Source organism: Protopterus annectens, chromosome 4.part0 (assembly GCF_019279795.1).
Source record: "Protopterus annectens isolate FY-2018-M chromosome 4.part0, PAN1.0, whole genome shotgun sequence".
Taxonomy (NCBI): domain Eukaryota; kingdom Metazoa; phylum Chordata; order Ceratodontiformes; family Protopteridae; genus Protopterus; species Protopterus annectens.
The window spans coordinates 1,044,211,233-1,044,234,187 of NC_056733.1; the positions used below are offsets into that span (position 1 = coordinate 1,044,211,233).

Here is a 22,955-nt window from a genome sequence, read left to right on the forward strand (position 1 = left end):
ATTAGCGCAGTGCGCAGCTATGCTCAAATACGCTGCAGTTGTGCTGCTTAGCGCGGTGTGCAGCTACGCGCAATTGTATTTAAATATGCTCAATAATGGTAAAATTGCTTAGCAATGCTTTATATTTCTTAAAATAGGATACTCATGCCTCAGTATGCATAACCATTTCACCTTCATATATATATAATTTGTTCACTACTACATTTAACATTTCAATGCTTTTTACAAAACTTATACATAAAAAATGTCAGGAGATATTTTTGTATACAGATTTCCCACAGAAAATGGAACGTGCAGTAGTGGGACTCGAACTGGGAATGCCTCCTCTTTGTGTGAAGGCTCTAACCACTACACTATCGCTATTTTGCTTAATTTGCATATATTTTTCATATTATCCTCTTCTGGTGTCTAAGCTGCTAACTGTAGTTAAGCAATGGGCAAACCCACGCAAATATGGGCAGCTATATCGGAAGAAAAAAAAAAGAATTCTTTTTATTTTTAGTTTTGTCAGTTGTTTAACATATGGGAGAGTGTAGTGTTACATTGTGCACATGTGAGTGGACTCGCTCACGTAACTCGAAATTGCGGCATTTCTTCATTGCAGGGGCGTGGATTTTTGGACTGCTCGGCAGTTTGACACGCCCCCTACACTCATCCATGCTCCATGTAAGCTTTAGAGTTCAGGCAGCATGCCCTCATTAATATGCATGGGGCGCTGCCATCATACTCTTACACTGGCGCTTCTGTGTCTGACTAATCTAGTCTTACACAGAAGATTAGTAAATCCAGGGGTTTATCTTTAGTACCTGAACAGATTGTTAACATTTAAACCACTACTGTATGATGTAGGTGTACACTCACCCCACTGCTCCCTGAGGCATGCCGTCCTGCTCCTGTGCAGGTGTGCATTCTCTGCAAAGGCTTCATGATTATGGAGAGAGAAAAGGGCTGAGGACAGAGAAATTGCATACACTGGCAGGTTGCATGTGGTGGTAATACAGGGAATACTTACAGTGCATAGGTGGTGGATGGACTCAACCTCAGTCCTCCATTGGCCCAGAAGGTTGGGATGAGTTATTTTGTGGTCACTATAGTGGTGAGGGCACTTTCCCCTCATTCACTGGATGCCAGTGGCATATGTTACTGCCAGGGCTTAAATATTCTAGCACTCCTATAAGATCCCTTTTCTGCAGCCCTGGTGAGTGGAGAAATATTTTTCTCTCTTCTACATATCACCTTTGTGATCTGAAAGTAACACTTCCTTCATCCTCAGCAGACATGACCAGTTACTGAGAAGTAGCAGAGAAAATAGCAGATAATCTGCACCCTTTCTGTAACTATTGGTGAGACTGATCAATATATACATTGTTTTACAATGTTTGAACATTGCACATTAAAGTGTAAAACGTGGTAGTCCTGTTTCAGTTTATATGCTGGTAATGAAGCATGCATTACATTTGTCTTTCTACTAGATGATCTTTAGAATTACAAATATTGCCCTTCAGCCATGGTGTGTGCCCTGCATGTGCACTGCTTCCTGTGACTGCATGGGTATGTAAACAATGCTATGATTAATTGACCGTACTTTTTAGCAAGTTCACATGACACACAACTTGAACAATTTGGAAACAGTAATAAGTTGATGTCTCATCTGCATAATCACCACATTCAAATATCTGCACTTGCATGATATAAGCATGTGGGAAGTCATCAAGAGCCATAGCACTGTAGAAGTCATAGAGCAGGCAGTTCAAAGCCTGCAACAGGTGCAATCTTATGCAAGTTACTTGTACAACAGTTTGTACAATTGTCACAAGGTAACTGCTACTTTGTCAGTATCACCATTTAAGTTATGCGTACTGTTACTTGCTGTGGTACTTAAGTATATCATAATACAGCTTTGCCAGTACTTTGATGGGTTACCGAACAGTGCAGTGGGAGGGATGTTGCCGGGGTAAGGCAGTTGTTGTGCTAAAGGATTGTATGCTTAATGGGAAACATACTCCTCACCAAATGCTCGATGCAAATGTGAATACATTCTGGCTGCCTTGTACTGTCAGTTGCTATTGAAGTATTTGCGTGCTTAGTACCTTATACATATACCACATGTGCAACACTGTTTGTAACAATGAGGGAAAACCATCATGTCACCTTTGGGAGTGGGAATATTAAAGCTGTCATACTGTGGGGGACATTTGATCAATTATGTTATGTGACTGATATTGGGTAAACTGTACATACAAATATGACTGTCAGACTCACAGCAGCAGCTTACCACCACAGTGGTAATATCACTGTTTTCTATACCCACAGAGCCGTGCCTAAGAAAGGTAGGAAAGAGAAGAACAGTGCTAAGTCTGTTGAAAACACTACCAGAAAATCAAAACTTCCTGATGCAGTGAGTTAAGTGCTACTCCAGGCCTTCCAGCTTTTTGGCTGATATCTCTTTGGGGAGGATAATGCCAACAAGGCCTATTGGAACCATGTTTGGAAAGATCTGGTGGTGGACATTAATGCTGTCTGTAGCCAGAACCATTCTTTAGAAATTGTCTGCCACGGAGCTAACAACATTAGTATCTGCCACAGAAAAGTAGGTCGATGGGTGATCTGCCATTGGTAGAGACACCACTCGTGGAGACAGAGTTGGAGGAAGTGACATGTCCACATGGTCCAGCAGGATAGTGTTAGATATTGGTGTAGAGCTTCACCAGGCACCAAGAGTATCTATTGGAGATGTTCTAGATATGTAAAAGCTGTTTATCTGTAAAAGTAGCTGTAAATCTTCCTGACCCATTACCAAGTTATTGAAGCTGTCTGATTTGAGTTATGCAGGAACATCATCTGCACAAGATACTCTGTTTAAATGTTTTGTTTTTAAATAATAGTATTACAACTTCTGGCTTTCAGTATACATCTGGGGCTGGGTTATGTTTACACAAAGTATTGTGTTTTGCTGTGTTCACAGGTGATTCTTTACCTGACACCATCACCGTGGAATTGCAACTACTTGATATTGGAGGATCTGATATCTTTAATGATGATGGCTGGGATGAGATGACACAGTCATGGAATACAGTAGGTGTGTTGGACACAGAGAATTCGACTATTGCATCCCCTAGACAGATCATGGACAGTCTGTATGCCTGTGGACACCCAGGAGATACACATCACACAGGAAGGACAGGTTACTAGGGACACTAGCAGTCATGGAAGTATAATACCCCCTAGGATCTAGTCCCTTTAGGTAGGGAGGTACTTATGGGGGGTCAGCTTCTGGTTCTTAATGAAAATATGGTTACTTCCTTCTCCCTAAAGTCAGTGTGTCAGTTGCTGCAGCCCATCATATGTGCAGGGCCATTATGGAGGCACAAGCTAGTACCACAATTAGCCATGGTGGAGATAGGCTGATTCAGCGTATTTTAGATGGCCTACTGGAATGCATCTGAAATGGCTTCAAGAACAGCACCTCACATGCATCAGGTGAGCTTGAGAGGATATAGTATGTTTTCTCTCTGTTTAATTTCTCTGAATCTTTTAGGTTTCTAATACCATAATGGGAATGGACTCCATTCTTAAGTCAAATATGATTAAAGTTCATGAAATTAGTATTGTTTCAATCTTTGATGTTAGCCAGAAGTGCTCTTTGCAGCACCTGCAATGTGCCCAGTAATGACTCGTTCTGCAATTCATACAGAGTTACATGTATCAGTAACATGTCTAAGTATGATTGTAAATTTTTTTTTTACAAGACCTGTTGCTCCTACTACTATTGGAACTGTCTGGGTATCCTTCTTCCACACTGCCCTCATTTCTGCTTGCAAATCCTGGTATTTTATGACTTTGTCTCTTTCTGTACATAAAACACTGTAGTCACTGGGTGTAGCAATTTCAATGATCAAAGTTACTTTTGTCTTCTTTTCTTGGAATACTATATCTGGTTTTCTCATGTCTATTTTTTGAACTGTTGGTAATAAGTGATCCCATGTGATGTAAACTTCATCATTTTCTATAATGCTTTGTGGCTTATGTTTCTAGTATTTTGTTTGTGTGATGTTATAATAGACTAAATCACATACTGGAACTTACAATATCCTGTCAAGCTTACCTGGTACATGTGAGGTGCTGTCCAAGAAGCCATTTCATGGCTACCTCCAGAGGTTGAGGACATTGTGGCCATGGGTGTTTTACATGACACTCCTACAGCAGTAGCATTTCCAGAATTACAGCTGTTGGGGAGGTCTGTGGCCAGGAAAGGTCATCCCTGTATTGGTGGTACTCACAGCAGTGACATATCACCTAGATGTCAATCACAGTTATACAGCATGCTGATCCTCAAGCCAGGATAACTCCTAGTAGACACACAGACACACAGACACACACACACACACACACACACACACACACATGCATGCACACACATACACGCACAGACACACACACACACACACACACACACACACACACACACACACACACACACACACACACACACACACACACACACACACACACACACACACACACACACACACACACACACACACACACACACACACACACACACACACACACACTGAAAGTTTTACATGAATGCCCTCCATTCAAAGCGCTCATACACGCAACTGCAACCTTCACACATTTCCATGTGAATGCCATCCACACATGTGGTCCCTCTCCCACATATTGAAATGATAACTGTACCCTGCTCTTTGTAGATTTTTACTTAGGTTATCTTTGGCTGATGCACAGTGCAGCCAGCCTATGCATGGATAAGCACAACCAGTATGCCTTTTTGCCAGTGTCACAGGATACTGTGCCTGTCTCCATCTGGCAGGATCACCCCCTGCTGCTGGCTCATTCATCCTTCTGCAAGTGTTCCTCTCACTGCTATAACTACCTCCTAAGTTAATGTTCCCCATTCAAAGTCCATACACACAAGCTGTGTTTGTTTTTATTGTCTTCAGCACTCCTGCATTTACCTGTGATCCACACACGTGCTCCCTCCCCCACCTCTACAAATTATAACTGTACTGCCCTTTGTACATTGGTACTTAGGCTGCTTTGTTTGGTGCACAGTGTGGACAGCCCATGCATGGGTAAGCACAGCTTGGTATTGGGTTTGCATACATCACTTTTACTGTAGTGTATCTGGTTTACTCTTCTTAGCCACGGGCCGATGCTATGTGCAATCCACTGCATCTTTGTGAGTTCCAAAGCATAATGCACCTGCCTTCATCTGGCATGGTCGTCCACTGCTGCTGCTGGCTCCTTCATCCTCCTGCAAGTGATTCCCCTGCTGTAACTATCTCCTAAGTATGGTATTGTGTACCTAGTGAAAATACCTTTGCACACGTGCCAGGGTCATACTACACGGCATCACTGGATAAATCCAGCCAGTGAAAGCATGCCTTCAGCAGCCCAAACACATGCTCAGCAATGTTCCTTGTCTCAGCTGGGCAGGAGTGTTCCCCTGGTCTGCTTCACTCCATGGATTTTTGATAGATATCAGCCAGGGTTCCAGGCCATATCCAGTATTGCCAATAAAATTCCCCTACTGAAAGTCATTCCCTCACAAAATGTTGGTATAGCTCACAGGTGTGCCTAATTTGGGAGTTGTGCTAGCTACTTAGATGGCCTGCAGACACATTGCAGATGATACTCTGCGCATTACAGACCACCTGGCAGTTGATGGAGTGATATCATCTGCGGTTCATGTACCTCCTTCCCATTTCAACAAGTCTTTATTTTATTGCAGGTACAGTCTGTGGCCCCCAATTCCTCAGGGAAATAGGCTATGTCCTATAACTCCCACATGGAGTTTGCTTTCTGCTCTGGGGTATTTGGAAAATGTGTATGCTGCCCTGCAAACTGAAGCATGGCATCTAGAAACTGATGGAATATTCTTCAAGGCATGCTAATGAATGGAGCAGCAGATGAACATTATGACAGTTCTTTCCATACTAGTTGAAGCAGTAACACAGAATAAAATGATTGCATAGAAACAATAAAGTTCAGTACATATGTGTAAAGCATGAACTCAGTCCTGAACTGGATACTAGTCCATTACTGGACGTGCAACATTGGCATTTTGGATGGTCACTGGTTATCTTTTGGCATGTCTTTGGAATACCATCAAAAGCCCATGCAACCACAAGGAATACATGCAAGGTCTATGCAGAAGACATCCCACCCAGGAACCAAACTGGAAAGCCAAGAATTATGAGGCAACAATTCTAACCAATGTGCCACCATTTTTAAAATGGCCTTTATAATATTTGCTTATCATATACAGTATTTCGTCTTTCCCAACAGTCATTCAAAAGACAATACCTAAAAAAATCATGTTTTGCAGTTCATCATACATTTGAACTAAAAGATTGCTACTTAGTTTATTGATTATGCTTTACATTTTAAGTGTAACATCAAACTCTAGTATCCGTTTCTTTTACAGCTCATTTATTATATTTCATTTAAAAACTACTACTCATTTTATTTACACTTTTTTTCCAAGTCATTATATATTTTCATCTAAAAACTATTACTCATTTTATCCATTATACGTTCACAGTTTAATGTCCCACTTATATCATTCCATATCATGTAGTTGCCCTTATAACTTAATCTTACATTTTAAAATGTAAAGCAGTCCACCTTCTATACTAATTTAAAAGCTATAGCTTGGCAGTACTGAAGGGTTTAATGTTCAGCTATTTCATTTTTCATTCCTTATCCCAAAGCCTGCCACTCACCCACAACCTCTTTTCTTTACAAAGAGGAATATTTTCTCACTAAGAAGGACTTTCTTGGATCACTGCACTAAGCAAGTCTTGAATTAGTATGACACAAATTACCTATTACTCATATTGGACTTTTACTACAGGCCTTCTTATGCTTAAATCATTAAAATATTGGCACTACCACAAGGATACTAATAAGGACACACAAGTTTAAGTCCAGGCAGATGCCCCAGTGTGTACTGGTACAGAACTGCTAATCTGTGTGTCTGTCTGTCTCTGTCACTATCCCTCTCTCTCTCTCATACATATGGACTATCTGGTAACCTAGCTTTTACTCTGCACCTGACTACACACATACAATAAAGATCGAGTATGAGTTAGATGTTAAAATATTAACAAATCAAACAACAAAATGCTGTAAAAACACTGTAAGCAGATACACTGTGACATTATTTGGAATATATTAACATAAACTAGTTTAAACAGGCACTGAAATATACCTTTCATGCAATTATAGTTTAACATGTAAAGTAAGAGTGACAGAAAAAAAAATTATACTCACCCCCCATCCAAAGCCACCAAGGCCTAACCTGAACAAAACCCTCCATTTCAGAGGAAATATGAAACAGGTAAACAGCAAAAAAAAAATGTAAACCTCACAAGTACACTTAGCATACTATCTATCTGGTTATATAATAATAACTTTACATTATACCTAATTAACCACTACCCTCTCAAGAATCCATTTCAGAGGAATGTTGTACTTCCCCAGCTCAAAACAGAAATAATGTAGATAGAATGCTTATTTAATCCTACTTCTAAGCAACAGTATTATAAAGTTCTATGACTTTTATAAGTATTTTTGTTTTGCCAATCCATCTATGTTGCTGAGTGGGAAGTGGTATATACCCATTGCTGCATTGTGCCTTGCCTCACTCTCCAGGCACTTATTGTTAGCAGCTCTGTACGTACAGGTACCATACAAGCAAGAAGAAGGTCACATATAATACGATGTGTCTTGCAGGCAGTTCCATATGTTGATGACTCCAGTATGAACCCTGAAACTCATGCAGGAAATTGGCTTTAACAGTATCCTTGCAGAAATATGAAACGTACACTATGTATTCATAGTACTTTGCTTCATATACCTAAACACCTCAGGAGGTTCTCTGCAGTACATTTGAGACATTCACTGCAAGATATGTGTGTGTGTGTGTGTGTGTGTGTGTGTGTGTGTGTGTGTGTGTGTGTGTGTGTGTGTGTGTGTGTGTGTGTGTGTGTCTACTAGGAGTTATCCTGGCTTGAGGATCAGCATGCTGTATAACTGTGATTGACATCTAGGTGATATGTCACTGCTGTGAGTACCACCAATACAGGGATGACCTTTCCTGGCCACAGACCTCCCTAACAGCTGTAATTCTGGAAATGCTACTGCTGTATGAGTGTCATGTAAAACACCCATGGCCAGAGTGTGTGTGTGTGTGTGTGTGTGTGTGTGTGTGTGTGTGTGAGTGTGTGTGTGTGTGTGTGTGTGTGTGTGTGTGTGTGTGTGTGTGTGTGTGTGTGTGTGTGTGTGTGTGTGTGTGTGTGTGTGTGTGTGTGTGTGTGTGTGTGTGTGTATGATCCTCCCCAGCATGGCATTGTGAAAACAAATGCAGCAGCAGGTGAACATTATAACAGGACTTTCCATACCAGTCGTAGCCGCACCAGATGTGCAAGGTAGAGAGTCAAGAGAGGAGCATAGTAGCAGCAGCAGTACCACCACGGCCAAGCCAAAAGCAGATGCAGCGTAGTGCAGCATTGACAAAGAGGCAGCATCCCATCAACAGTTGTGGGCCATGACACTGGCAACACAGATACATGTGGTGTCACACAAAAGCTATGCAGGGCAGTGCTTAGCTGTGGTTGCTGAGCAACAAACACCACCATAGCCACACAGGTTAGAGGGAGGCAGAGTACAGTAATCACCGCAAGTACAGTTGGAGGACACAGTGATACGTGACTACAAACTGTATTATGGGTAAAGTCATGGGACTGTGAACGTGGTAGTCATATACTCTGGGAAACTGTGAGGAGTTAGGGATCACATCTTCCATTGCTGGGGTCCTGCTGCCACAACATGATCACTGGCAGTGGTAGTGTCCACCTGTGTTGGCTTGCGATATTGGGGCTTGATTTCGTCCACAACATGGAAGGGGTAGAACTTTGGGATTATTGTTATGCACCCTGATTGGGCATCCCATGTGTTATGTCAGATGACCATTATTGGCCCTGACATGGATGATACCCATGATTAGGAAGCAACAGGAAATGTGCCCACAGGCAACAGGAAAGTGGTGGACCAATGGGACTTTGCATATGCAGCCATATGAGGCATCCCAAGAGTTGAGTCAGAGCAGCAGCACTGTCCTTGGATGATGACCACTACTGGAAGGGAATGGGATGGCAAGCCATGTATCCACATGTGACATTAATGCTGTCTCACCAACTATTTGTGTTTCTAACTTGGAATGGCCTCTGCACAAACTACTTGCTTCCAGACCCTTCCATTGTCATGGACTGCATGGCCTATAGAGGCAGACCAGATGGGGTTTGCAGTTTGTCTCATAAAGGCACATGAAGGCAGCATTTGCTACCAGCAATTACAGATATATTGTGTGCTGCTCATCCCTACACTCTATATCCCTGTGCAGTTGGTGTACTTTGTCTCACATTATGAGGGTAGCAGCCATCTGTGCTGGACCCCCAACCTAACCTCTGGTTAATTCTAGGTGTCTTATCCATATCAGAGAAAATCCTAGATTTGTGTAAGTGCTGTATTCCCCTGCATCAATTTCTTCTAGTCTTTACTATTACATTTAGGTCAATAAGGCTAAACCCTTCAAGCTATAGACATGTCATGTTCCTTGCTTTTTCTGAGCTTGTCAATATGGCATAAGGGGACTGTCTCATCATACTTTGGAAAGACCATGCTTAAAAACAAGCCTGATGTTACACACAAACGTACACACACACACACACACACACACACACACACACACACACACACACACACACACATGCACCTGCACATATACACCAACACACGTACATGGTCGCACGCGCATGCGCGCATGCACGCACACACACATGCATACACATACGTCAACCAACACAGGTAGACACTACCAATGATCAGACTCATTTACATGATAGAACCAAAAGCCTTGCTGTCTAAAGACAACTCACCCAGTCAAAATGGTTGAAAGTTAATTTCATTGAAATACAATTTAGTTTCATACAAACTAGCAGAAACATAATACAATTAAAAACATAAAGGGAAAGCATTTCAAAGACAGTGTTTTTTTCCAGGGGATAGGCCCATCAAACCTCCCATGTTGGGGGCTTTAACATTCCCACCCCATTACTTAAATACACTGTGCAGAAAAGTAAAAATACCATAAAGAGGAAATCACTGCCAGCACACATATATGACCCACGTCCATGGTGATTATGTAGGGGAAGAAATTACTGCCAGCACACATGTATAAACCATGTTTGCAGTGATTATATACAGAGAGGGAATCACTGCCAGCACACATATATATAAACCACATCCACAGTGATTATGTACAGGAAGGAATCACTGCCAGCACACATGTATAAACCACATCCACAGTGATTATGTACAGGGAGGGAATCACTGCCAGCACACATGTATAAACCACATCTGCAGTGATTATGTACAGGGAGGGAATCACTGCCAGCACACATGTATAAACCACATCCACAGTGATTATGTACAGGGATTGAATCACTGCCAGCACACATGTATAAACCACATCTGCTATGATTATGTACAGGGAGGAATCATTGCTAGCACACATGTATAAACATCCGCAGTGATTATGTACAGGGAGGAATCACTGCCAGCACACATGTATAAACCACGTCCATAGTGATTATGTACAGGGAGGGAATCACTGCCAGCACACATGTATAAACCACATCCGCAGTGATTATGTACAGGGATTGAATCACTGCCAGCACACATGTATAAACCACATCCGCAGTGATTATGTACAGGGATTGAATCACTGCCAGCACACATGTATAAACCACATCTGCAGTGATTATGTACAGGTAACCATAAGAACCTGCTAAAGCTACTTCAAACACCTCTATATATTTGTACTTTTAATTATAGAAATATAAGCAGCAATACCAGATTCAGTAAAATTGAATTTCAGCCAAACTGCATTTAACTAAGTTTGCTTTCAACTGTTTTTTTTTAGATCAGTTACCTTTAGAAGAAATTTCAAACCCATATACAAGTATATAAAGTACACATTTAAGAAATAGGCTCATGTACTGCATCATGTCTGTCTCATGTGTACTGTGTTATTACGTCCTAAGGTTTATTCTGGTATGTAATCAATTATTGTCTCTTTCAGGAATGTCAGAACTTGCGTATGGAAAACTGAATTCTATGCAGATTATAGTGAATAATTTTCATGCCATTTGACCTGACCAATACTGTGTTCTGGGGCTGAAAAGAAGAACTTATTTATCTATTTCATTTATTTAACTTTTTTATGCTTAGTTGACAGGGTTAGCCTCTCTGCAAAAGCAGTCTCTTTTCTGGAGAAATCTAAGGTGTATTTATACTGATAAGGGGAAATGTCCTTACTCTTTTTGACCGTTGTAGGAAGCTGGTTCCCTACTGTAATTCTGACAGCTCTGGAATTATGAAAAGAAGTAAACAATTGCAGGAAGATAGTGAATGATCAACATCACTATTGTCCTTTTTTTCTGGGGACAAGCCTTCTTGCATCTCCCAATATGGGGGGGGGGGGGCAAGCCTTTATACCCATGGAATGTATGTATATTTAAAAGCAAAAGTAAAAAGGTTTGGCAGGCAAATCAGTTATTAAAAAGTGCAAGAAAGACTCAAGTCAATCTAAAGTCTTTACTGTGTAATACCTTAAATCTCCTGTAGTGGAGGCCCATAGGATATATGCAAATGACCTTTTAAAGACATACAACTCTTTTACGTTTGTGACTTCCGAAGACCCATGACTTCTTACTTCTAACATTTTTATGCTCTGAAACATGGCATGTCTACAACTTATAAGGCTTGCCTTTATTGACCTGGGTTCACCCATAAAGACTTAAAACTAAGAAATCATGGCCATTCAGGTACCATGTAGCTAAAATACTTGTTTGTCATTAAAGGCTGATTTGCACATGTACAAGCTACAAGATATCTAAAGTATTAAACAGATTTTAATTTGTCTGAGTCTTGCTTGCAGGTTTTACATATGTTTGTATGTATAAATGTACCTGTCTCTCTTTCTCTCTGTATAGCTATACATATCTGGATATCAACTCTGAGACTGCCAAACCTCAAAGCAAAGGCAATACCCAGAGAAACAGTAACCTTGAACTTCGGTCATATATCTATATATCTATATCTATAGCTATATATATATATATATATAGTTCCACTTTGAATCATCGAATGTTCAGAACATCGACATTCTGATCATCGAGACCAAAACATCAATGTTCAGAACATCAAAGGTTTAAAGTGGAAGTGCCAGGTAAGTGAAATTGTAGAATTTTGGGTGTGTATGCAGGGCAGCAAGGTGCCCTGCATGTTGTGTGTGTACCATCTGAGTGTTGGCATTGCAGGTAGGGTATGGGAAATCTCCTATTTAGCGCTACCGCATATAGCGGTAAATGGGAGATTTCCCTTACCCCACTGTAGTGCGATCTCGGAGTTGGAATATTAAAGTAGGTGGGGTGTGGGGGGCACAGCCCCCCACATTAGGGGTGCAGGGGGGCAAAGGCCCCCCTGCATAAAATAGTTTTTGTAAGTTTTTTGGTTTTTGTGTGGTTCATTTTGACCCTTCGATGTTCTAAACATCGATGTTCTGGTCTCGATGATCAGAACGTCGATGTTCTGTACATTCCATGATTCAAATTGAATATATATGGTTCCCCTTTAGAATCTTGAATTGCTGAAAGCTTGAAATTCATAAGCTCGAGCCCAGAATCTCGAGTTTTCAGCAACTCGAAATTCTAAAGTGGACATAGAAGACATTCAAAAATGTCTTTACAATGTTTTTGCAGGGAGCAAGGGCCCTTGCACCCCCCACACCCACCCCTACTTAAATATACCAACTCCGAGATCGCACTACAATGGGAATGAGGGAAATCTTCCATTCCGCCCTGTATACAGAAGCGCACAATGAGAGAATTTCCGTTCCTCCACTATAGTGCAGTCACGGAGCTGGTATATTTAAGCAGGAAGAGTGCAGGGGGACTCGGCCCCCTGCATACATGTAAGTAAACTTCCTTTTCTTTTTTTTTGCTTGTCTCCCCTTCACAATTTCGAGTTACTGAAACTCGAGATTCTGGGCTCGGGCTTATGAATTTTGAGCTTTCAGTAACTCGAGCTTGTGAAGGGGAACCAAATATATATATATATATATATATATATATATATATATATATATATATATATATAGGGTCTATATCAGAACATCGAAGTATTAAAACTTTGAATGTTCTGATATCGAACACTATTCAGTGAACGCAAAGAATAGCGAAGCTGCAGAACAGCGAATTCTTTCCTCGTTTCTGTGGCTTTGCTATTCTTAGCGTTGTGTTGGAAAGTTACGGGTTGGGCTCAGGTAAGTGTGCGATTGTTTGTACATTAGGGTTAGGGGCGGGTTAAGTGAGTTAGGGTTAGGACGCGGGGTTAGGTGTGTGTGCGATAGTGACAGACTTTAGGGTTGGGGCAGTTTAAGTGAGTTAGGGTTAGGGCGCGGGTTAGGTGAGTGTGTGATAGTGACAGACCTTAGGGTTAGGGTTAAGGTAAGTAGGCAGACAGTAGTGTATGCTTAGTTTAGTGTAGCGTTAGATATAGGAATTTAAGTGTATGTGTGTGGTTGCTGTTTGTTTGATGTGCTTGTGTTGTGTGTATGTGTTTCGGAGCAGCAAATTTTTTCCATGGGAAAAAATTCACTGTTCTGAATGTTCGATATTTTCATGTTTAGATGTTTTGGTGCCGATGAAATAGCGTTTGCTATTTTCATCTTTCGATAAAGTGATATAAACGCTATATACATACACATATATAATTATACTTGCTCTTGCTGAAACACAAAAAACATCAGCATTCCAAACTTTGACTATAATGCGTTAACGATGCAGACATCAACATGCTACAAAATGCATGCAGTGAAAAACAACCTTGGCAGTGCAATGTTTAAAAGAAAAAAACATTTTTGTGGGAGGGGCTGCCTATCTGCACCCATTACTAATTATATATACTAAATCCAACATTGCACACAATTGTGAAAAGGGAATTGTGATGGTCCCTACTCTGGGCCAGTAATCAAGAAGTCTCAATCCTCACCACTGACACCTGTGATGGATGGCCACTAGGATCAAAAATGAATACACACAGTATTTTCAGATTAATCTCTCTACACCAAGCACAGTTTCCCTGATGACCACACAGGGAACACATTCCAGATCTAAGGCTGGACTCTCTCTCTCTCTATACATATATATAAGATATATATATATATATATATATATATATATATATATATATATATATATATATATATATATATATTATATACAGACCCGAAACAAGACTGAACACTGACCATCTGGGAGTTCTGTGTCCTTGTTCCAAGCAGCTGACATATACACTTGGGTATTTTATTTTCACACACACACACTTGGATATTTTATTTTCAAACACACACACACACACACACACACACACACACACACACACACACACACACACACACACACATACACACCTGGGAAAGGCTGGCACAGTTCTACCAGCTGTACCCCCTAAGACCCAACTATAAGGTACTTTCTCTGCCACCAGTCAGCTACTCTAAGGCTCTTACAAGGGTACCCAATTATACTGAGTAAAATTAATAATAATACAAATGGTACCGTTTTACCAATGCAGCAAGGCTTTCAGGAGTGGCCACAGTGTCACTAAATTAAGCATAAGTACTCTTAAGATGCTAAATGTATTATCTAAGAGACAAGCCACAATGAAAGATATATAAATATTTAATAATAAATAATAAAAACAGAAAACATGAGAATACTGAATATCTAGTTATAACAAACACCAGAGTTTCAATCACAGGAGATATAAAAAATACAGCTGGATAAATTCACACAGATGCAGAAAAACAATGCTTAACTAATCTCACTATATTTTCCTGACTGACTAAAGAATTACTGTTCCCTAGTTAAGTTACTTACTACAGCAAGGCAGGATTATGACTGTTGAGTTACTTACTACAGCAAGGCAAGAGGAGGTGTGTGGTTGTTTGAGATATCTGTGAGAGATCTTTCCTGTCAGGTTCTAAAAAACAAAGTTTCATCATATCTCTCACTAATATCTAAAAAATAATTTTAGTGTTGGTTATAAAATGACATCACATCTGATCACCTGACTCTGGTACAATACACTGTCAGAGCTTTATTAAGATCTGCTGCAACATCCAAAAGCTATAAAACAATTTCAAAAACGTCCACCCTTCCAGGGGCAGCAGTTAGTTCACCCATAAGGAAAACAGGGTAAGATTCCTAGCCCTAGTTTTCCCAGACATTTTTGTCTCTGGCTGCAATCAAACTTGTAAGATGAAATCTTTATGGTCTAAACCAACCTATTTAATTTTCAACCTATTTTTCAAAATTAGCTGGACTGAGACTAACATCTTCCTTTCCAGAATCCTCTTTTAAAACATATACATTTAATCAGTATAACAATACTGTCTGACATACATTCTTATCTCTTTTCTGTCCAGCAGGACCCACTGTTGATGCATTTTTAACACAAGCAACTTTACAAATACATTTTACACAGGCAACTGTACAAATTAGTGTGATAGTCAAATGACATAAAATTCTTTAAAAGCTCCAGCTAGCTATGCTGACATAACTTACACATGCACTGCCTTACTCTCTCTGGCACAGATGTCACTACCTCATATCATCACAGGAATATTCCCAAACTCCAGGAATTTTGTGATCTTGGAAACCTGCCAATCATGTGCTTAGTCAACCAAAAATGGTTGATTAAACAGATGCTGACCTAACACACTGTTGACAAAAATCAATGCACCTATATATACAAAATTAACATGACATCAACATTTGTGTTTAACAACTAAAACAGAATCTACAATACATCGAAACCAGAAATGTTGATGCACCACTATCCATGTACTGAGAAATAATGCATAGAGAAATAATCTCAGCACATGCAAAAAAAAAAACAAATGTTTCTTTGCAGAGGGCAAGCCCTCCTGAACTCCCTATGCAGACAGCTGTATCCCCATACCTCTACTGATTATATATACTAACTTCAAGATCACATAAAATCAGGAAATGGGCCAGAGAACTGTGCAATCTCATACACCTGTTGACCATCTGTTTACGTTATCATATATGTGTGTGTGTATATATATATATATATATATATATATATATATATATATATATATACATATACATATATATACATATATATATATATATTACGTATATATATATATATATATATATATATATACACATATACACATATATATGCATTTGTATTTATTCATTGCCAGTTTTCTAGAATTCACAGTCATGAGTTTTGGAATATCAAATGATTACCAAGGAGGTTCTTCTCTACTGTAACTTCAAAACTCATAACAGTGAAATGAAGAATTACAAAAAAAATTGTATTTTGCAGGGCTGCAAGCCCCTCCCCCCCATACCCCCAAACTTACACTCTGAGAGACAGCAATCTTAAACTCTATATATAAGTCCGCATTTTCATTCTTTTAATCTCAATGTTCCAGGGCTTGCAGTTATGAGTCTTGCAACATCAAATCCTTACGTAGGGAGCCAGAGGGCTGCTGATAGCAGGAAAGATCAAGGAAGCTAAGGAAAATAACATGGCGAACTGTTGAGCTGTGTAATTAAAGGAAAATAACCTGGTGAACTGTTGAGCTGTGGAATTAAAGGAAAATAACCTGGTGAACTGCTGAGCTGTGGAATTAAATGGGGTAATTGATGGCATTGTTGTGCAAATTGAAGATACAGTGGAAATTGTGGAGATGTAAGATTATGGCTTAGACACAGAGACTTTGATGAACATTTTGCAGGAAAGGGAACCAGAAAATGGTACTGCTTTGTCTCTGGGAGCTGCAGTGGAGTGCAGGGGAGTGCAGTGGAGTGCAGGGGAGTGTACAACTAATCTAGAAAGGGGAAATGAAAGATCATAATATACAGGTAAAGGCCGATACACAGGATACTCAGAGTACTAATACATAAGAGATGCTGGGCTATGTGAAGGAGAAGAGCAGTGTGGACTGAAAACCAGAACTACAAACGATCACCTGCTGCAGTTGTGGCTTTGCAGTAAACTGTGAGATGTGCACCTCACTTTGGAGTAACAGTAAGAACAGACTTGTTGTAAGAATTAATTAAAAGATTAATGAAACATTACAACAGTACTTTGTTTGGGACAATATTATTGTGCCATTAGGATTTAAACCACAGGACTAAGATTCCTTTATTCATTTTGGTCAGGAGCAGTTCTATGAAGCAACATTGAGCCATTTCAGTTACTGGAAAATATTTTGCTTTTAAATGAAACAAAAAAGTCTCACTGCGTGTTTACTAAATCAAAATAAAAAATGAAACAGTTGGTTCAGATTAGGACTGATATCATTGAAGAAATTTAACTCACATATAGCTCCCTGGGACAAAGTAACTCCTCCAGAGTATGGTATCATTAAAAGTATGTGATGACAAAATAATGCATCTATCCAATGTAATAAATGTGAGTGGTGTTAGAGATATCGTGAGGTATTGGGGAAAATGCTACACTTTTTATTATTATGGAGAGGATGATTGTTTATTGTGGGATGTGAAGAGAAACGATGATGCCCACAATGGTCAGATTCTTAAAAAAATGTATGTTCATGGGCAGAAACTATAATAAGGCAGGGATTCTATGGTTTGACTGTGAAAATTGAAATTGCAGTTGGATTATAATCAGCTGGATGAAATTTTGGGGGTGACCATGGTTAACAGGAAATTATAGAAAATTTTCAAAAAGATTTTTAGAAAAAAGGCTTATTTAATAATATATTCATAGGTAAGTACTAGGCTAGTTGCCCTTGTATACCATTTTCAAGCCTATCCAATTTTTCTTAGTAAGAATCAAATCCTGTATATGTTGTCCATGAGGTAAACAACTTAACCATTATGCCAACCCCCAACCACCATTTTGCAGAAAATTGGCACATCTGAGTGAAATGTACACATTTCCAACATCAAAGGAAAATAAACATTGACTGTTTTCTTTAGCACAATATGGTCTTCTTGTAAAAGGAAAATGTTATACAATAAGGTGGTAAATGGTGGTTTGAGTTTACAAAATCTTCTGGTTTATTTGTCTTCTTTACATCTTAATTTGGTATTGAAAGTTATGAAATTTAGTAAAGACAAGTGATGGAATTATCAAGTAAAATTAATGTTATGGAAATGTAATATTAATGAGGTCAAAGATCAGATAAAATAGTATGACCATATCATGAGTTTATTTTATATAGCTGACCCCTGACATGATTTGAATTCTTAAGTGAAACTCTCAATAATACACGAGAAAAAATTTTCAGAATGTGAAGAATTGCAGGATTTTATGGCGTTTTAGTAAACAGACTACAACTCATACAGTCATTGTTATGTAAAAGAGTAGTTGAAAGATTATGCACTTTGTGTTGAAGTATGAGAACAGTGAGCATTTGTGTAAGGATAGATGATTTGTGGTCTATTAGTGTAAAAAAAGGCATTTAGGAAAAACTGATAATGTGAATATGAGTATTTTAATATATGGGATACATGATCTTAGACAAGCAATTATGTGATAAAAATAGATATAACTATTTTGCTGTATTGTGGATTATTTGGAAAGGGAGATTGTTATTTACTAAAAGTGTTGACATTTCTGATGTGTTGAATAAATTAAAGTGATGAGTATGACAAAAGTAATGGGGATTGAACGTGGAAAAGAAAAGTTTGATGAACAAATATATGTGGGTAATAATACTGTGTGAAAAGATGTAAAAAGAAGGGTATATGTGTATACGCAAATAAAGTACTCCTACCGTTTTCTTTAAATGCCATTGATCTTTTACATCCACCTGAGCTACCACTACCTGAGGCAGATGGGCCTCCATTTCATACCTCATCCAAATGACAGCACCCCTATGCTGTACAACAGTGTCAGTATCAAAACAATTAAAGTACCTGATATAGGACTAGAAATCTGATCTTCCAGCATCAGAGGCAGGGGGCTACCTGATGAGCTGCTGACACTAAGTTAGCCTCATGACATACCCTTGAAGTTGCTCCAAGAGGCTATTTCATGATGAAGGCACACATCTCATATGCTCAAGAGCAAGACAGCTCTCCAAGTACAATAATCCAAACTGAATTCTCTGACTTTTTTGTTTTTGGCTAACAGACAACATCCCACTTCATTTTCAACATCTATGTAAACAGAGGGCTGTTAAGTCTTTCAGTATGACATCTTCTTAGAGGCCATATTCTGTACATCCAGAGTATAACACTATGACTCACTGCTAATGAATGGGAGCTGAATTAAGAACATCTTTCCAAAGAAGGACCATGGACCGCAGTAATGAATAAAACAATCCGTCTGGAGTAAGAAATCTCAAAAAAACAGGTGACAGGCAAAAGTAAGTTTTCATACATAATGTAAGACAAAACAATTTGATTCCCCCATGAACTGTATAATGTGTCCTTTTTGGCACTGTGAGTGGAGATGTGTTGTTCCTTTGAGTAAAATACCTATAAGGTTATCATAATAAAGATCTGCTTAAGCTGTATTTTATCTTTCTGTCTGCATCTCTCTCTATCCTCAGCTTTTTACTATGCTTTGCATTACATAAATTTATTTTTGTTTATTATTTTGTCTCTCTCTATTTATTTTACAATTATATACAGCAGCAGCATTTACACCTGCACTCATCCCTCTGGCAAGGTCTGTCACCCCCCCCCCACACACACACACACTTCTGGACCCCAGAATGCCACTGTCATCTCCACACCTACTACAACACTTGCATAAGGCACTCCAGCCGACACTGCGCCAGGTGGTCGTGCTGTTATGTGCAACAGTAACAGTGCCAGTAGAGATGACAGCTTTGTTATCCATCACCAGATATTGAACATAGTGTGTGGAGGGCTTATTAACAGCAGGCTGGATGCCCGCTTTGGCCAGCTGAAGAACCTCCACTGGCAACTCACTAAGTCACATCCCAGCCCAACACTGGCTGCAACATCTGAGCCAGGGCCCAGTGGTGAGAGAGCCCAGAGTTACAAGTTTCCACTGGGTCTCAGCTAGCAAGGACTGCAACTGGGCAATCCCATTCTTTCTCTCGTCCTGGTGTACCCACCCATGTGTGTCTATGACTGCCGGTTTGGTGTCCATTCCTCCCCAGCACTTCTGTCTTCCCTCTCTGACTGATGTGTCTTTCTCCATTGTGCCCCCCTCATTGTAACAGCACTTCCCCTGCTGGTTTTGTCTGCCCTTGCTACATACCCTAACCCCTCTTACCTTCAGCTGGCCTCCTTTACTACCTTCCCCATCCTACCTTATCTTCATATATAAAATGAGCACCTGAACCATAAAACTAGTTACTCCAGCTTCCTCTCCTCAGTTCCACCCGTTCTTAGGTTTACTCTTTCGTTACTACCCGCTGCTTTCTTTCACCTTTTCATCGATTTCTTATATTCCCATTTCCATCTTCTAATTCGGTCTAAATATAGGAACAGGTTGGGAGGGTGGCTTAATGGCTAAGGTGTTTGCCTGACAAACACAAGGTGCAGGGTTTGAGTCTCACAAGGGATAATTGGCTAGGCTTAAAATGGCTCGCAAGGGCAGTTAGCTTAGTACTAACCTATGAACACATCTGAATTAGGGCCCTTAAAGCCTTTCAAATCACTTCTTCTATTTCTTCTCGCCACTACTAGACATGCGGGAATTGGGAAGACCCTCATCGAGGCACAACCACAACAGATGAGCAGAGTTTGCGCCTGTCACTCTCTATGGCCGCACCTCAGTATTACATGCTGCTCCGGTAGGGCCTACTGCAGGCGTGCATGGGATATCTAATAAGCTAAACTCATTGCACTCACTTCCCCTGCTATGAATCTTTAATGAGCAGCAGAGTTCATCACACAAATAAAGTAAACAGAGGTGGGATAGCCACAACTGTGCCCACAGTCTTTCAGAACTGCAGACAATATTATTTAATAGCTTTCTGTCCAAGTCTCATGCTAGATGACAGACTATGAATCAGTAAAACAGGGAATATATAAAAGGTGCATCAGTGACAAATACTCTGAAGACAATTAGTTCCATGTATACATCCACAGTAACCAGCACCATGCATAGATGGATAAAGCCCTAACTACGGCCCAGCCAACCTGGGTTTAGTTAGCAGCTTGGGCATCTGAAATGTGGGCAGGGGAAGGACTTTCATCAAAGCAGTCCCTAAGGGGAGGCAAGGTCCTTGGGGGAAACGGCCTTCAGACTTAACAGACAAATGCTGGGAGGTATGAGGGTAGGTCATTATAACCCCCCACAGTAGTAAGAATGACATGAGGTCCTGGGACACCGTAATACTCCTCATCAGCCCCAACCTGGCAAAGCAAGTATGAGGGAGATTAGGAGGAGTGGGATGACAACGTAGGATGGGGGAACTTGGATGAGCTGATGACTGGCTGTGTGGGAAGGGGAAAAGCCTAAATCCAGAGTGCAAGATGGCCAGTGTACATCATGCAAGAAAAAAAAGAAAATGAATAAAAACATGGAAACTACCAGAAACACAACAAAATTACTTGAAGTACCACTCAAGGTACTGCACACCAACATGACAATTTAAGCTGACTGGGTTAGCCCTACTAGACTAGTTGCCTCTTTTCATGTGAGATCCAAGATGGTATTTACACTACTAGGGGAAATTTGGCAGCACACTGGGGAACTTCCCCTATTCTTTTCAATAGGTGCCGTGGATCTTTTACATCCTCCTGAGCTACTAACTATTTAAGTAGAGGGGTTGCCTTGGTTTAACATGTCATCTGAAGGACAGCACACTCAGGTATGCAGAACTTCCTTATGCTATACTGCAGTGTCAGCGATCAATCTACCTCAGCCTTCTGCAAACCTGTTCCACCACTGACACTCACAATGTCAGAACACTCAAAGAAGAAACAGCAGATGATGGTAGGAAGGACAGAATAATAAGCCAGTCAAAGCAGCTGCATATACAACAGTTTGATGCAGCAAGCATTGGCCTTGCATGTCTTACTTAAACATCTGATCCATACATCTGGTTTGTCACTACTAACCCACTCTTAGTTCAATCGTATGCTTAGGCCTCTGCTTTAGAAAGATGCCCAGAGGTCAGCATGCACAACAACATATTCTAATAGTACATAACAACATCTTGGCCTATGTAGCTTGCCCCTTTTCTTGCCTTTTACATAAACTACTTCCAGATCACAATTTAACAACAGCTTATTTTTTAATTCCACCTAACAGTTGGTGTAGTGGGTAAATGCTGAGAGTTGTAGTTCCTGTAGTACAGGGTTTGATTCCTGCATCCCTAATTTATCTATTGCGAGACACTGAGCAAGTTACTTAACCAGACAGTGCTTTGGGGCAACTGAAAATATGAGCTAGGCTCCTAAACAGTCTCCTGGACTCCAAGCCCAGTAACTCCCTATATGAACTGTTACTAGAAGGTACGTGGCTTCTTGTAATAGTGGTTAGAGTCAGTGAAAATCAAGAAGGTGAAGCTGCATTTTTATCACTCTCGCCTTCCTTTACAAAGTTGTAAGATCTCAAAGTTGGTGTATATATTATAGTTCAGAGGTCGGGGAGATTGCCCCCACATCTGAAAGTGCACAGGGGATTCATGTTATACAACCATAGGAGTATCACTGTTCTGAGTAACAACCACCAACTTTTTTATTTTGTGGGGTAAAATAATTAAATGTTCCAATTAAACAATACATGAATAGTCATAGCAAATTCCAGCATGACAGAAGTATGCAGAGCACTGGAAATGTTACATGGTTGCCATCTGTTTTATT

General features: G+C 40.1%; 1 long non-coding RNA gene across 1 annotated transcript in view; it reads right to left on the reverse strand.

Annotated features, from left to right (window-relative positions):
- The window catches only part of LOC122799727, a 311,843-nt gene that overhangs the window by 221,635 nt on the left and 67,253 nt on the right, over positions 1 to 22,955 (reverse strand). The window lies entirely within an intron of this gene.